Source organism: Callorhinus ursinus, unplaced genomic scaffold, assembly GCF_003265705.2.
Source record: "Callorhinus ursinus isolate GAN/ISIS: 27379988/994484 unplaced genomic scaffold, GSC_fseal_2.0 scaffold62, whole genome shotgun sequence".
Taxonomy (NCBI): domain Eukaryota; kingdom Metazoa; phylum Chordata; class Mammalia; order Carnivora; family Otariidae; genus Callorhinus; species Callorhinus ursinus.
In genome coordinates, this window is record NW_027397124.1 from 8456689 (window position 1) to 8472711 (window position 16023).

Sequence of the window (16023 nt, forward strand, 5' to 3'; positions counted from 1 at the left end):
GACCCTCCAAGACACCCTGCCATAGTGAACCAGCTCATGCCATGTTCTGGCCTTGGTCACTGTGCTCTGGATTCAAATTCTGGGAGAAGATTCTGGAGCTTTTTGTTATGAATTTAATTGTGCCCCTGCCCCAAATTCATAGGTTGAAGTCCTAACCCCCAGTACTTCAGAATATGACTGTAGTCATTGGAAGTTCTGAGAAAATATATAATGACTTAAATATTGTACAGAGCTGCCCAACAGTATAAAATAGAATCAATTGCCTTATAATAGTAATTAAAACAACTATTATTATTATAGGTAACATTTATTGAGTACTACCATGTGCCAAGAACTGTAAGGGACACTTTTCCACATCATGTTATTTAATACACCCAACAACCTCTTGAGCAACTGACCATTACTTTCCCCATCCTTAAAATGATGAAACTAAAATTAGTAAGTGACAAAACCAGATTTTGAATCCAGGCCTATCTGAATTTAGAGCTAGAATTCTTATCCTAACAAGCAATACTACCATTAGAAGTATTCAAACAGCAGCTCAACCTGCTAGGGAAGCGGAAATCATAATTGCCATTTTCCACACCCACAATCTTTGTTGCAGTTCTTGATTTCTAAAGGCACTATACTTTTCTTTGTTTCAGCTCTGGTTAGTACATTCTTGGGGGAAGCAGACTGAGGGGTTCAAGGAGGAATTGTTAATGAAAAGCTTTGGAAAGTTAAGATATTGTTGAGCTGTGTGTTCCACTGAACAAGACAGGTAGAAACTGTTCAATCAAAACACATGCTGACAGCAGAAAAAGACAGTAAGGAATCAATCCCATTTACAATTGCACCAAAAACCATAAGATACCTAGGAATAAACCTAACCAAAGAGGTGAAAGAAAGATCTTTACTCTGAAAACTATAAAACACTGACGAAAAAAATTCAAGATGATGCAAAGAAATGGAAAGGCATTCCACATTTAACGTAATCCCTATCAAATACCAACAGCATTTTTCATAGAGCTAAAATAAACAATCCTAAAATGTGTGTGGGACCCTAAAGGACCCTTGAATAGCCAAAAAAAAATCTTGAAAAAGAAAAGCAAACCTGGAGGCATGACAACTCTGGACTTCAAGTTATATTACAAAGCCGTAGTGATCAAAACAGTGTGGTACTGGCACAAAAACAGACACCTAGATCAACGGAACAGAAGAGAAACCCAGAAATGAACCCACAACTGTATGGTCAGTTAATCCTTGACAAAGCAGGAAAAAATATCCAATGGGAAAAAGTCTCTTCAACAAATGGTGTTGGGAAAACTGGACAGCAACATGCAGAAGAATGAACTGGACCACTTTCTTACACCATACACAAAAATAAATTCAAAATGGATTAAAGACCTAAACGTGAGATAGGAAATCATCAAAATCCTAGAGGAGAACACAGGCAGTAACATCTTTGACATTGGCCATAGCAACTTCTTTCTAGATGTGTCTCCTGAGGCAAGAGAAACAAAAGCAAAAATAAACTATTGGGACTTCATCAAAATAAAAAGCTTCTGCACAGTGAAGGAAACAATCAACCAAACTAAAAGACAACCTACAGAATGGGAGAAGATATTTGCAAATGGCATATCTGACAAAGGGTTAGTATCCAAAATATATAAAAAAGTTATAAAACTGAACACCCCCAAAATGAATAATCCAATTAACAAATGGGCAGATAAACACATACAATGAAATGTTACTCAGCCATAAAAAAAGAATGAAATCTTGCCATTTGTCGTGATGTGGGTGGAGCTACAGAGTATTATGTTAAGTGAAATAAGTCAAATCAGAGAAAGACATAAGCCATATTGATTTCACTCCTATGTGGAGAAAAAAGAGAGAGAAAGGCCAAGCAAGAAACAGACTCTTCACTACAGAGAACACACTGATGGTGACCAAAGAGGAGGTGGGTGGGGGGATGGGTGAAACAGGTGATGGGCATCAAGGAGGGCACTTGTCGTGATGAGCACCGGATGATGTGTGGAGTTGTTGAATCACTATATTCTACACCTGAAACTAGTATTACACTGTATGTTAACTAACTCGAATTTAAATAAAAACTTTTTTAAAAAACCCACATGCCGACAATAGTCATAAGATAGTGAGCTCCCACCTATGCTGGAAGAAAAGGCAGGCCTTCCAGTCAGTGTCCATATGTTTCATGTCTTACAACCATTCTGCTCTGCACCTCATCACCATAGAATTGACCGAACACTACCTTTTTTTGTAAGGAGTCTACTTCTGAGGTCAGACTGAAATGTTTAGCATTATCTCCTATATAATGCAATCATTCCTCTTAGGGTAACATCTGCTGGCCTGGGCTGCACATTAGAAAATCCAGAGAGCTGTTAAACAACGTATAAACCTGGGCCTTGTTCCCAGAAATGGCAATGTAGTTGGTCTGGGATGGGCCTGGGCATGGGTATTTTTGGAACTCCCCCGGCTCCCCGTGCTTCTGATTGGCAGCCAGGGTTGAGAACCCCTGCCTTGTAACTGTACCATCTAACTGCATTTCAAACAGTGAAACTCCACTTTTAAGACACCTACCTGAATTTATTTAAGTCAGAAAAGCATCAAACCCTGTCTCTGGCTTTTAACCTTTTTATCCTAATAAAAGTTCCAGTGGTATTAAATCAGTCCATCTTGTCAAACAATGTGGGTATAAAACTTTTTCTCATTCTCTATCAACAGCACAGGAAATTCCTGGCATATTTGCAAAATTTGACCAAATGATGGCCATACCTTTTTGTTCTAGACCATTCTACCTTTACAGTCTGTTTAGTTTTAAAAAAAAAAAAAAGTGTTATGTGGGGCGCCTGGGTGGCTCAGTCATTAAGCGTCTGCCTTCATTCGGCTCAGGTCATGATCCCAGGGTCCTGGGATCGAGCTCCGCATCGGGCTCCCTGCTCCTCAGGAAGCCTGCTTCTCCCTCTCCTACTTCCCCTGCTTGTGTTCCCTCTCTCGCTGTCTCTCTCTCTGTCAAATAAATAAATAAAATCTTTAAAAAAATATGTATATGAAGGAAAGTTGCTTAGAAATAGGACTTGGTTTAATGTGTCCTTATCTATTGTGACAATAACCTGCACAACAAACAATCACAGACCGTTGCTGGCAGAGAATGTTGTGTTCATTGCTCACGCGTCTGGGGGTGACTTGAGGATTGGCTTAGCAGTTCTGCTGATCTTCGCTGGACCAGTTCACACAACTGGGGGTCAGCTGGCCATTGCCTGATCCAGATGACTGGACATGACCAGGGTGACTCTGGCTCTGCCCACATTTCTCAGATCCTCCAGCAGGCTAGCCCAAAGATATTCTCATGGTGATGTCCTGGGTGTCAGAGAGCAAGCCACAGACGCCCTTTTCAAGACTTTGCTTGTGTCAGCTCAGCTAACATCCCATTAGCCAAAGCGAGTCAGCTGGCTGAGCCCGGTATTGAGGGATGGGCAGTCACTCCACTCACTTGCAATGAGATGGCCAAGGGTGTGAATATAGGCAGGGAGAAAGAACTAGAGCCATCATTGTAATTCTACAACTGTTGGAAATACAAATCCAATGATATCAAGCCCTGAAATGGAGTACTGGAACTAAAGAAGGATGGTGAGATGATTAAATAAAATATTGGAAAAACAGAATTTTTAAGCAGAAAGGGGAGACCAGTGGTGTAACTTTGTCAGCGTTCAATCTGGTATATACCAGAGAATATGAAGGAAGGAATTGGCTCCCGCTCACTACTGTTTCTCTCCAACCTAAGGGATGGCCATTAAACTCTACGGAATATGGACAGATTATAATGTATTTAAGAAAAATTGAAGAAAAAAACATGTCACTGTGAGTATATTTCAAACCAAGCAGTTAAACTGCATCAAAATATATCGATGAAGTCACTGAAATTATCAGGGAATAAATATGTTTGAGTCAACTACTAAGAAATACGTTAATTAGGTACAACACGCCATATCCTTAAATCTCTTAATAATTTGAAAATCAACTTTGAGATTCTATCCTATCAAATTTCTTATTATTTGTTTACCTGATTTTAAGCAATAAAACAGATGTTTGGCAAAACATTATTAAAATAAGGAGCCTGGAATCTTCCAACAGCTCCATACCACAGTTCCCTTGATTTTGTCAATTCCAATTAGGTGTTCCTTTAAATTATTTCATTTATATACAAATTCAAATAGAAGTGGTTCTTAGACCTTTTATCTCCCAAAATTTGGCCTGGCTCTTGATCTGAATAAGCAGACAGTTTTTTAAACTTTACAAAAATGCCTTAACTGACTGCACGATATTTAGTGAAATGATCACATTATTTTGAAGATTAGAATACAGAGGATGAACTTGTGTATAAATGCTAAAATTTCTTTCTCTCTGGATCAGAACAATTACAGAAACAAAGGAAGGACTTATTAGTAACTACCTCCACATAAGACACAGTAAAATAGAAATCTGTGCTAAGGGGCGCCTGGGTGGCTCAGTTGTTAAGCATTTGCCTTCGGCTCAGGTCATGATCCTGGGGCCCCGGGATCAACCCCCGTGTCTGGGTCACTGCTTGGCGGGGAGCCTGCTTCTCCCTCTCCCACTCCCCCTGTTTGTGTTCCCTCTCTAGCTGTATCTCTCTGTCAAATAAATAAAATCTTTTTAAAAAAAAAAAAGAAATCTGTGCTAAAATTTTAAAATTTGGCATAGCTAAGATAATAAGAAATTATAAAGTATGCATGGCTTTTTAATGTTTAGCTATCATTTTTTCCACATTAAGCAGTACTTTTCCAGAAACATGTTATATATATGTGGTATTGGAACATCAGTATATATTTTACACAAGAACATTTTTGTACTTGAAGGAAACTTAGAGGTCCCCTTATTTAGCCTCAATTTACAGAACTGGAAAGTAATCCTCAAATAAGTTGAAGTGATTTGCCCAAAATCATGCAGCAATTTAACCATCATCATGATAATATCTATTACATAGTTTACAAAGCATTTTATATTCATGATGTCCATGAATTTTAATAACAACTTTATTGAAGTATATAGTACAGTTTTCATCCTTATTTTTTTAGATGAGTTAGCCAAGGCACAGAGAGATTAAATAATTTATCCAGCATCACAAAACTATATAAAGGGACACAACGATTCCACTATATCACTGTACATCCTTAGAGCACGAAAGTAGCCTAGTGGGAGATGCAAGTTAAAACCACAGGGGGATGCCACTACATACCCATTAGAATCAGAATGTCTGAACTCAAACTGACCATACTAAGTGTTGGTGGTGATGTGGAAGAAATGGAGCTCTCATACCCTGCTGGTAGGATGTGACATGGTATAGACACTTGGGGTAACAGTTTGGCAATTTCTTTAAAAGATAAGCATATACCTACCATATGACCCAGACTTTTCACTGCTAGGTATTTACCCCAAAGAAGAAAAAACCTAAGTCCACACAAAGTCTTCTATACAAAAGTTCATAGCAACTCTTTGGTAATGGCCTCAAACTGGAAACACAACAATATAGATGACTCTCAAAATAGTTACACTGATTGAAAGAGCCAGACCAAAAAAAAGAGCATGGAATTTATTATTTAATTTTAAAACTCTACAAAATTCAAACTAATCTTCAGTGACAAAAAAGCAGATGGGGGATGGGAGTGCTGGAAAGATCTGGAAAGAATACAAAGACCAAGAAGAAACTTGGAAATGATGGAAATATTCTTTATCTTGTTTGTGCTGATAATTTCATGGACACATACATATGTCAAATTCATCAAATTGTGCACTTTAAGAAATGCAGTATGCTATATGTTTCAGTATGTATGTCTACCTCGATAAAACTGTTGAGAACAAAAAGTGACCCAGCTGAAAAGATTCTGAAAAATCTACTTAAGTATACCGAAACTTGCAAGATCACGCTGATCCAACATGCATTTTTCTAGTTTTTTCCATTGAAATATACACAGTAGTCATTAAAAAGTACACAGTTACACAAAACAAAATAACAATAGCATTGTCACACCTTTATGCCTTTTAAGGCAATTGCAATTAATTTTATGCTTTTTCTAACTTGTAGTGCTATAAATTCTAACAAGAAGAATGTGTTTTGTTGTTTTGTTTAAATAAGAGCAAAAATTCAATCAGAGAGGCACTTAACCCTGGAAGTGCAAGTGAGAACAATCTTTTGGGGACAAAATTTGGCATAGATATTTCAAGGACCGTAAAAACCAACTTATTCTTTGCTCAGATAATTACACATCTGGCAGTTTAACCTAAGAAAATGACCTCAAAACAAAAAGATTTATGCAAAAATTGTTCCTCCAACCATTATTTATAATAACCAAAAAGGGAAACAAACTTAATGTCCAAAAATAAGGGAAATCTGGAATAAATCATGTTCCATTCACTCCATGGACTATTAAATAGCAATTAAGGAAATAGTTTGTAACAGTTTTTGGAGAATCACCTGAAGACTTTCTGAAAAACAAAGCCAAATCACAAAATGTCCCTCCCCTTAAAACTAATAAAATGAGCAAAAATAGGTTACAAACAGAAGGAAAAAAAGCAATGCTCAGAGAGAAGGCCAACTTCATATAATAATGCTCGAAAAGTGGCAGTCAGGGCAAGAAAGAGACCAGTAAATTATGTCATTTGTATGAGCTCCTAACTTTCCATTCTAGAACAGTGGGAAGTGAGAGGGAAGAAGAAGGTGAGTACATGAAATCCTAAATATTCCTGTGACTCCTACTCAGTTTGAGGAGAAGCTTATTTGGGACAGAGGGAAGCAGCATGGAAGAAGAAAAGCAGCAAATTCTTGTAGAAGGTAGAACCCTTTCTGCCCAAGCCGGTGTCTCACCAATAACAAAAAATGGTGGCTCATCATTCCTGTTCTTCTTGACTAGAAGACATAGAGGGCTCTGCAGAGCAGTGCCTTGCGAGGCACTGACAAATAGCTCACTGATAACAAAGATTTGCTGGAACAGAAAGCAAAGGAGAGGGGCACCTGGGTGGGTCAGTTGGTTAAGTGTCTGATTCTTGATTTCGGCTCAGGTCATGATCTCAGGGTTGTGAGACTGAGCCCCACATGAGGCTCCTCGATGGGCGTGGAGCCTGCTTAAGATTCTCCCTTTCCCCCTCTCTCTCAGCCCCTACCCCCACCTCGTGTTCTCTCCTTCTCTAAAGCTCTCTCTCTAAAAAAAAGAAGAAGAAGAAGAAAGAAACAAAGAAAGAAACAAGCCAAAGGAGAAAGAAGGCAAATCCATTGTTCAAGTGAGAGCATGGGGCAGAGAGGTCTAAGGAAATTCCCATGGCTCTTCCCCTCCCATACCCCCTTTTAAGAATGCCTACATCAGAACCCGTGAGATTTTCCCCCTCTTAAAACTCCCGAGACATAGTGGCATTATTCATAATAGCCAAAAAGTACATACAACCCAAACATTCATTAACTGATGATGCCAAATGTGGCCTACCCATACAACAGAAAAAAGAAACAACTTGAATAAAAAAAATATGGTATATAAGTACAACGGAATATTATTCAGCCTTAAAAAAGAGGGAAATCCCGTAATATGTGACAAAATGGATGAACTTAAGGAATTATGCTAAGTTCAATAAGTTAGTCACAGAAGGACGAATGGTTGCATGATTCCACTTCTGTGAAGAATCTAACATAATGGAACTCATAGAAACAAAGACTAGAATGATGGGTGCCAGGGGCTGGGAGGAGGGGAAATGGGAGTTGCTAATCAATGTGTATAAATTTTCAATTGTGAAAGATGAATAAGTTCTAGAGATCTGCTGTACAACGTCGTATTGTACACTTACTTAGACAACAATGCCGTATTGTACACTTAGAATTTTGTTGAAGATATAGCTCTCATATTTTCTTACCACAATTTTTAAAAAGCACATAGATAGAGACACCTGTGTGGCTCAGTCAGTTAAGCGTTCGACTCTTGATTTTGGCTCAGGTCAGGATCTCTGGGTTGTGAGATCGAACCTCGTGTGGGCTCCACACTGGGTGTAGAGCCTGCTTAAGACTCTCTCTCCCTCTCCCTTGGCCCTTCCTCTGTTTCTTTCTCTCTCTCTCATTCTCTCAAATAAATAAATAAATAAATAAATAAATAAATAAATAAATAGTACAGGGATAAACCTTGAAAATATCGCGCTAAGTGGCAAGAGGTCACATACAGTATGATGCCATGTATATGCAATGTCTGGAATAGCAAATCCATAGAAACTAGATTGGCACTTCCCAGAAAACTAGGGGGATCGAGGAGGAAGATGACAATGAGGAAGGATTGCTATGGGTAAGGGGTTTCTTTTTTGGGGTAATGGAAATGTGTTAAAATTAGATAGTGCTGCTCGTTGCACAGCACTGTGAATATACTAAAAAATACTGAATTGTATGCTTTAAAGCGAAGAATTTCATGGTATGTGAATTTTATCTTAAAAAAAAAAAACTATTATTTTTTAAAAAAAGAACCCAGAGAAGAGTGTGAACAGCTTCTGGGGAGAACCGGGGGAAGTGAAGGAAGTGACTCTTAGCTGAAGTGCTACAGCCTGAGTTGAGGGAAGGATGTGAAGCTTAAGGAAATTACCTAAATGAGTAAGAAATGCCTAGATGTAATGAATCCCATTACAGGGCTTGAAATTATAGAAGAAACATCAGGACTCATTCACTAAAGGTCAGAGCGAGGCTTCCAACAGCATTTAGAACACCAGCACTCAGCCTTCACATTCTGAGGTTTCAGATAAATGGGAAGGGAATCAAGATGATTCACTGACATTCAGATCAGAGAGAACACCTTGGTAGAGCTGCCTATGGCAGCAAAATAACATATCGACTATACATAATTACACTGTACCAAAGAAAATAATGGAAAAGATCGTGCAAAGATAAAAGGTGAGCAATTATTGCTTATAGAAAGCACAACCCAAGGACTAGTAGAAAATCCCGTAAAAGTGGGAAAATGGTATGCTATAAACAACATCAAAGGCCATATCAGATTTAAAAAATTAGTTTTTAGAATCATGAAAATTGTGATTATGACACTACCATTACAAAGCAAGCAATAACACCAAAAGAGAATTCCGGTATAATGCTAAATAAAAAAGATATACAGGGTCACCTCGGTAGCTCAGTCTGTTAAGCTTCGACTCGATTTCAGCTCAGGTCATGATCTCAGGATCGTGGGATCGAGCCCCACGCTGGGCTCTGCACTCAGTAGGGAGTCTCCTTGTCCCTCTCCCTCTGCTCCTGCCTGCTCCCCTCATGCTCTCTCTGTCTTTCTCTCTCTCTCTCAAAAAAAAGATATATAAATATGTGTATTTATATATGATTACAAATACTTAACAGGTTTACAAGAAAATACCCAGGCCTGATAAAAGTAATTGTTTTGAGGTGTTTGGGCAATGGATTTTTTCCTTCTTTTCATGTTTTTGCATTTTCCAAGTTTTCTATAGTATGCATACAATATTTTTATAATGTATATCTAAAAAGATAATGGTTTCTGAATGCCACAGTTGTGGACATGCTTGTGTGTGGGTCAAGTTCTATTTTTCACAGTGTGTAGTAGCAACAAACTATACCATTCCTCCCAAAAGGACTACCCTTCCTCCCAAAATCTCTTTGAAATTTTCAAGGAGATGAAGAGTAAAAGAAATAAATCCCATGTGTTGTGATGAGCACTGGGTGTTATACACAACTAATGAATCGTTGAACACTACATCAAAAACTTACAATGTACTATATGTTGGCTAATTGGACATAATAATAACAAATAAATTTTAAAAACTAAAATAAAAATAAATCCACCAATTCCTAGACACCAAGGACTATTATCACCAGTAAAAGCAGGTATTGTGAAGAATTTTTGTAGTACAAAAGCAAATGAGGTCGGATTTATGAAGAAGCCAGCAACAAGTGAATGCCCGTAAGTCCAAGCACATATAGGTGAAGACTGCCAGAGAAGCATGTCACCATCTTCCCATCAAGAACCCTCTCAGCCACCTCGGGTAGAGTCGGTAAACCCATGGAGCCAAAGGGAGTTGTGCACTGGTAGAGGGATGCCTACTTAAAACTTTGAGGATATACTAGGCTAGTGCTCCACAGAAACTGTGGCATTTTCAGCAGAATAAAGCCTGAAAAACCATGGGATCCTTGTGGAACTAGAGGCTAAATATGATTATTAGAAGAAAAAAAAAAAGCAGTGGTAGAAAACACCACACACTTAAGAAATAAAAATTTTTAGATTAAAAGACATCCCTGGGCCAAAAAAAGGGGGGGGCTGAGCAAGAATAGCAAAAAGGAGAGCAAGAGAGATAGCTAGACATAGCTTATTTTTCAGAAAATAGAAAAAGAGGAAAGCCTGCCCAAATCATTTGATGAGGTTAGCATATCTTTAATACCAGAACCAGACAAGACAATAGAAGAATAAAGAAGAAATCCATCTCACCTCTGAGCGCAGGTACAAAATCAAGTAAGGAATGTACCAAAAAATAATAATCTAGAATGACAGTAAAGACGTATCCTACTAATAACAATGTGTGTCAGCATTAGAAAAATCTAGGAATGTAAACCAACACATTAAAAGAGAAAAAAAGTTACATTTGTTTCTCTAATTTAAATTATATTTGATAAAATTCAAGTGTACATAATTTTTAAGAAACCTAGCAAACCAAGAGTGGAAGGTAGAAAAAATAATTAGTTGTGTCTTTGTCAGCCACCCTCATTTCTTCCCTCCTTAGAGAACCACCCCCTTTAGTCACCCTTCTCTGATGGCAATTGTGATGGTTTTGAAATATGTCCACGAATTTTTTGATACTGGTTTCTGCAAGAGATGGAGCCTAATAATGACTCACTTGTGAGATGAACAGAATAAAGTAGAAGTTACCCAACTGTGTGAGCTGGGGCACTAGGTCACTAAAGCAGGGCTGAGTAGCCCTGTGGACAGGCTCAGGTGGCATGGACCTGAAGCCCCCAGCCAATATCCAGCATGGAACTGACACCCCTGCCAAAACCAACCAGTAACCGAGTTCCCCTTACCCCCAATAGCCATGTTGCTGAGACATTCTGGAAGCAGATCCTCCAGTCCTAGTCAAGCTTTCAGATGACTGCCACCCAGTATGACAACTTCACTGTAACCTCATGAAAGACGCTCAACCACCACCACCACTGGGCTAAGCCATTCCCAGATTCCAACTCTCACAAACTGTGTGAGATAATAAATGTGTGTTGTTTTAAGCTGCCAGATTCAGGGGGTAGTTTGTTATCCAGCAATACAGAACTAAAGCTATCAATCTTGCAGGAAGGGTAGGCTTCTCCCCAGCCCACAGGGTAAGTCTTCACTGAAGCAAGCTAATCATGACGATCTCACTGTTAATGATTCCATAGTGAACAGTGAGACATTAGCATAGGTATGCTATAGAGGGCTGGCAAGGTTTCCTCCCTTTGAAAAAGTCACACATATTCCCATTTCTGCCTCAAAAAGTTGTTGTCTCAATATGACACCTGGAACTGTGGCAGCAATTTCAAGATCATGAGAAAAGGCAGGAATTCCTACACGTGTGTAGGAACATGGTGTGCTGAACACGGAAGTGAAAAGATGAAGGAACCCAGGCCCTTGTTGGATTTGTGAGGTTACCCAGCCCTGGAGTTCCCTGAAACCCTGAAGTTCTTAAGGGGGGTAACAAATGCCTTTAACGTTTAAGCTCCACCTAATTAGGCTTTCCATCACTTGCAGCTGAGAACACCCAATTGATTCAAAAGAAAACTCTTGTATTAGTCAACAGGCACTACCATAACTAATACTACAGTCTGGGCGACAAAAAACAGAAATCTGTTTCTCACAGTTCTTGAGGATAACAGTTGGGGATCAGGGTGTCAAGCATGTTCAGGGTGTAATGAGAATCTTTCTTGTAGTTTGCAGATGCCCACCTTCTCACAGTGCCCCCATACAGCAGAGAGAAGAAAAGGGGGAAGAAAGAGGAACAGAGAGAGCTTGTGCTCTTCCGTTTCTTATAAGGATACTAATCTCATCATGGGAACCTCACACTTAATGACCTCCTCTAAACCTAATTACCTCCCAAAGGCCCTACCTCCAAATACCATTACCTTGGAGGTTAGGGCTTCAACACATGAGGAGGGGGAGCCACAAACATTCAGTCCATAACAACTCTTTTAATTTGATAAAGGATATCAGTCAAAAAACGCACATTACGTATCACATTTACTGGTAAACTATAGAATAATCCCATTAAAGATCAAGGCGAAGATGACTGATATCACCATTCCATTCAATATTTGATCAGAAGTCTAAGTAAATGGAAGGAAAAATATTGAATAAGAACTGGAAAGGAAGTGTGTATATGTCCTTTCTTTGATGAATTCTATGATTGTATAAAAATCCATGGGGCGCCTGGGTGGCTCTGTCGGTTAAGCGTCTGCCTTCAGCTCAGGTCATCTCAGGGTCCTGGGATCGAGCCCCAAGTCAGACACCCTGCTCAGCGGGGAGTCTGCTTCTCCCTCTCCCTCGGCCCTTCCCCCAGCTTGTGCATGCACACTCTATCTCTCTCTCTCAAATGAATAAATAAATTTCTTTAAAAAATCCAAAGGAATTTTGGAAAAATTTTTTATCTCTTTATGATGCAATTGTAAACTAGTAAAGGTTTTTGGAAAATAATTAGATAGCATCTATGAACATTTTAAAAGTACAAAGTCTAATCAAGTATATCATTTCCAGGACTCTTTCCTATAGAGAATTTTCTAAGTGAGTAAAAATGTATTTCTACATAGTTGTTTTTCAACATTGTTTATAATATAAATTTAATTAGAAGTAACAATCTTCTACAAATCAATGCCCAATTGATAGAGGAATGGTTAAATTCTAGTATATACAATACTATATAATTGTTTAGAATAATGAATTAAATTACATTAAACTGATGGAAACAATGTCAATGAAAAGCAGAGGGAGAAAAGCTTGTTAAAAGTCCATTTATGGGGGCACCTGGGTGGCTCAGTCAGTTAAGCATCTGCCTTTGACTCAGGTCATGATCCCAGGGTCCTGGGATGGAGCCCTACACCGGGTTACCTGCTCAGTGGAGAGTCTGCTCTCCCTCTCGCTCTGCCCCTCCCCCTGCTTGTGTGCATGCATGCACTCTCTCTCTCTCTCTCTCTCTATATATATATATCTCAAATAAATAAAAAGTCCATTTATGTATGGGGGTATGTGTAATGTCTGGGAGAATATACACCAAAGTATTAAACTGTTAACAGATATATTGGATATTTTTTACGTACCTCTAAATAATTTGAAATATTTCAACAAAAAAGTTTTACTTAAAAAATTGTATTGAAGTATAATTAACATATAATGTTATATTAGTTTCAGGTGTACTATATATTGATTCAGCAGTTTGATACATTTCTCAGTGCCCATCATGATAAGTCTATATTCTTAATCCCCTTTCCCCCACCCACCTCCCCTCTGGCAACCACCAGTTTATTCTCTATATTTAAGAGTCTGTTTTTTTATTTTTCTGTTTTCTTTCTTTGTTCATTTGTGTTTTGTTTTTATTTTTGTTTTTGTTTTTTAAAGATTTTATTTATTTGACAGAGTGAGAGACAGAGAGAGCAGGAACACAAGCAGGGGGAGTGGGAGAGGGAGAAGCAGGCTTCCCACGGAGCCAGGAGCCCAATGCGGGGCTCAATCCCAGGACCCTGGGATCATGACCTGAGCCGAAGGCAGACGCTTAATGACTGAGCCACCCAGGTGCCCCTGTTCATTTGTTTTGTTTCTTAAATTCCACATATGAATGAAATCATATGGTATTTGTCTTTCCCTGACTTATTTCACTTAGTACAATACCCTCTAGATCCATCCATGTTGTTGCAAATGCAAGACTCATTCTTTTTTTTTTTTTTAAAGATTTTATTTATTTATTTGTTAGAGAGAGAGCGTGGGCGAGAGAGAGTGAGCGAGAGTACAGGCAGGGGGAGCTGCAGGCAGAGGGAGAAGCAGGCTCCCTGCTAAGCAGGGAGCCTGATGCAGGACTCCATCCCAGGGCACTGGGATCATGACCTGAGCTGAAGGCAGCCGCTTAACCAACTGAGCCACCCAGGCGCCCATTCTTTTTTTGTGGCTGAGTAATATTCCATTGTGTGTGTGTGTGTGTGTGTGTGTGTGTGTGTGTGTGTGTGTGTATAGCCACCCACCCACCCACACACACACACACACACTATATCATCTTTATCTATTCATCTATGGATGGACATGTAGATTGTATCCATATCTTGGCTATGATAAACAATGCTGCAATAAACATAAGAGTGCATATATCTTTTCAAATTAGTGTTTTCATTTTCTTTGGGTAAATACTCAGTAGTGGAATTACTGGATCATACAGTACTTCCCTTCCTAATTTTTTGAGAGGCCTCCATACTGTTTTCCACAGTGGCTGCACCAATTTACATTTCCACCAACAGTGCAAGAGGTCACCATATCCTTGCCAACACTTATTGTTTGCGCTTAGTTTGTTTTTTTGATTCTAGCCATTCTGACAGGTATAAGATGACATCTCATTGTAGTTTTGATTTGCATTTCCCTGATGATTAATGATTTAGAGCATCTTGTCATGTGTCTTTTGGCCATTTGTATGTCTTCCTTGGAAAAATGTCTATTCAGGTCCTTTGCCCATTTTAATGAAATTATTTGTGGGTTTTTTGGTGATAAATTATATAACTTCTTTACATATTTTGGATATTAACCCTTTATTGGATATATCATTTGCAAATATCTTCTCCTACTCAGTAGGTTGCCTTGTTTTGCTGATGGTTTCCTTCAATATGCAAAAGTTTTTTATTTTGATGTAGTCCCAATAGTTTATTTTTGCTTTTGTTTCATCTAGAAAATTGTATCTGTGGCCATGTCAAATAAATTACTGCCTATGTTTTATTTAGAAAGTTTTATTTTTTGATACAAAATAAATTTGCTAAAATAGATTCATTGTCCTGGTTTTAAAAGAATTTTAAAATAAAAAGAATCTATCATATCTATCCAAAATTAATTGCTAAAGACTAAGGATATGTACAGTGGTCTACATAAGACATAACTATATCTAATTTCAGATTTATGTATTAGTAATATGTCACATCTTGTCAGGTATGTAACAGTTACTATAATCAATTCATGTCTAACTTTAGGATTAGAGAGAACAAAAAGTCTAATTCAATTAAAAAAATTAGACATGTCACTTCAGGCTTTTGAGAGTATTTTGATATTTCATTTAATTAATAAATTCAAATACTTTTTAAAATTGGCAAAATCATTGTTTATATCCACCTTGCTCATATCAGTTTGTTTTAAACAGCTTAATTCAATGTGGTTTTTAAAGAAAGTCTACTGCAAAAACTGCAGAATAAGACCCATACCCCCACTCCTTCCAAAATTGCAGCCACTCTCCTTTTCCACGTCCACACCCACAACACCAAGAATTGGATTAGCAACCCCCAAAAAAGGAGCTGGGGGGAATGTAGAAAAGGAAAAGATGGAAATAAAGTGGTCTCACCCATGATCATGGAAAGAGCAGTCAATCAACCAATAATAAAGATAATCGTGCAATCTACATTTGACCAAAAATCTGTGAATTTTTCTGATGCGAATTTGATTTGTCTGAAGTATTATCTTCCTCACAGTGTTGCAGAACAGAGTTTGACCTTGCTAAACACCTGCTCTCTTTGTCCCCAAGGCCATCAATGACAAAGAAGCCTGGACACAGGCACCTGCTGAGAACCTCCAAACCAGACTGACCTTTGCAGGACCAGGAGTCTGCAAGATCACCTTTCTAAGAAGAGTCACCTCCTGAACCTAAACCTGAACCACCCTGCGTTATTTCCTGGAAGAGACCCTGCATTTATGGGGTAGCCATCCCTTTCTGATTCCAAACTGCTTCCAGAGCAACTGTGTCCCAGCGTATCATATGAAGGAGGTGAGT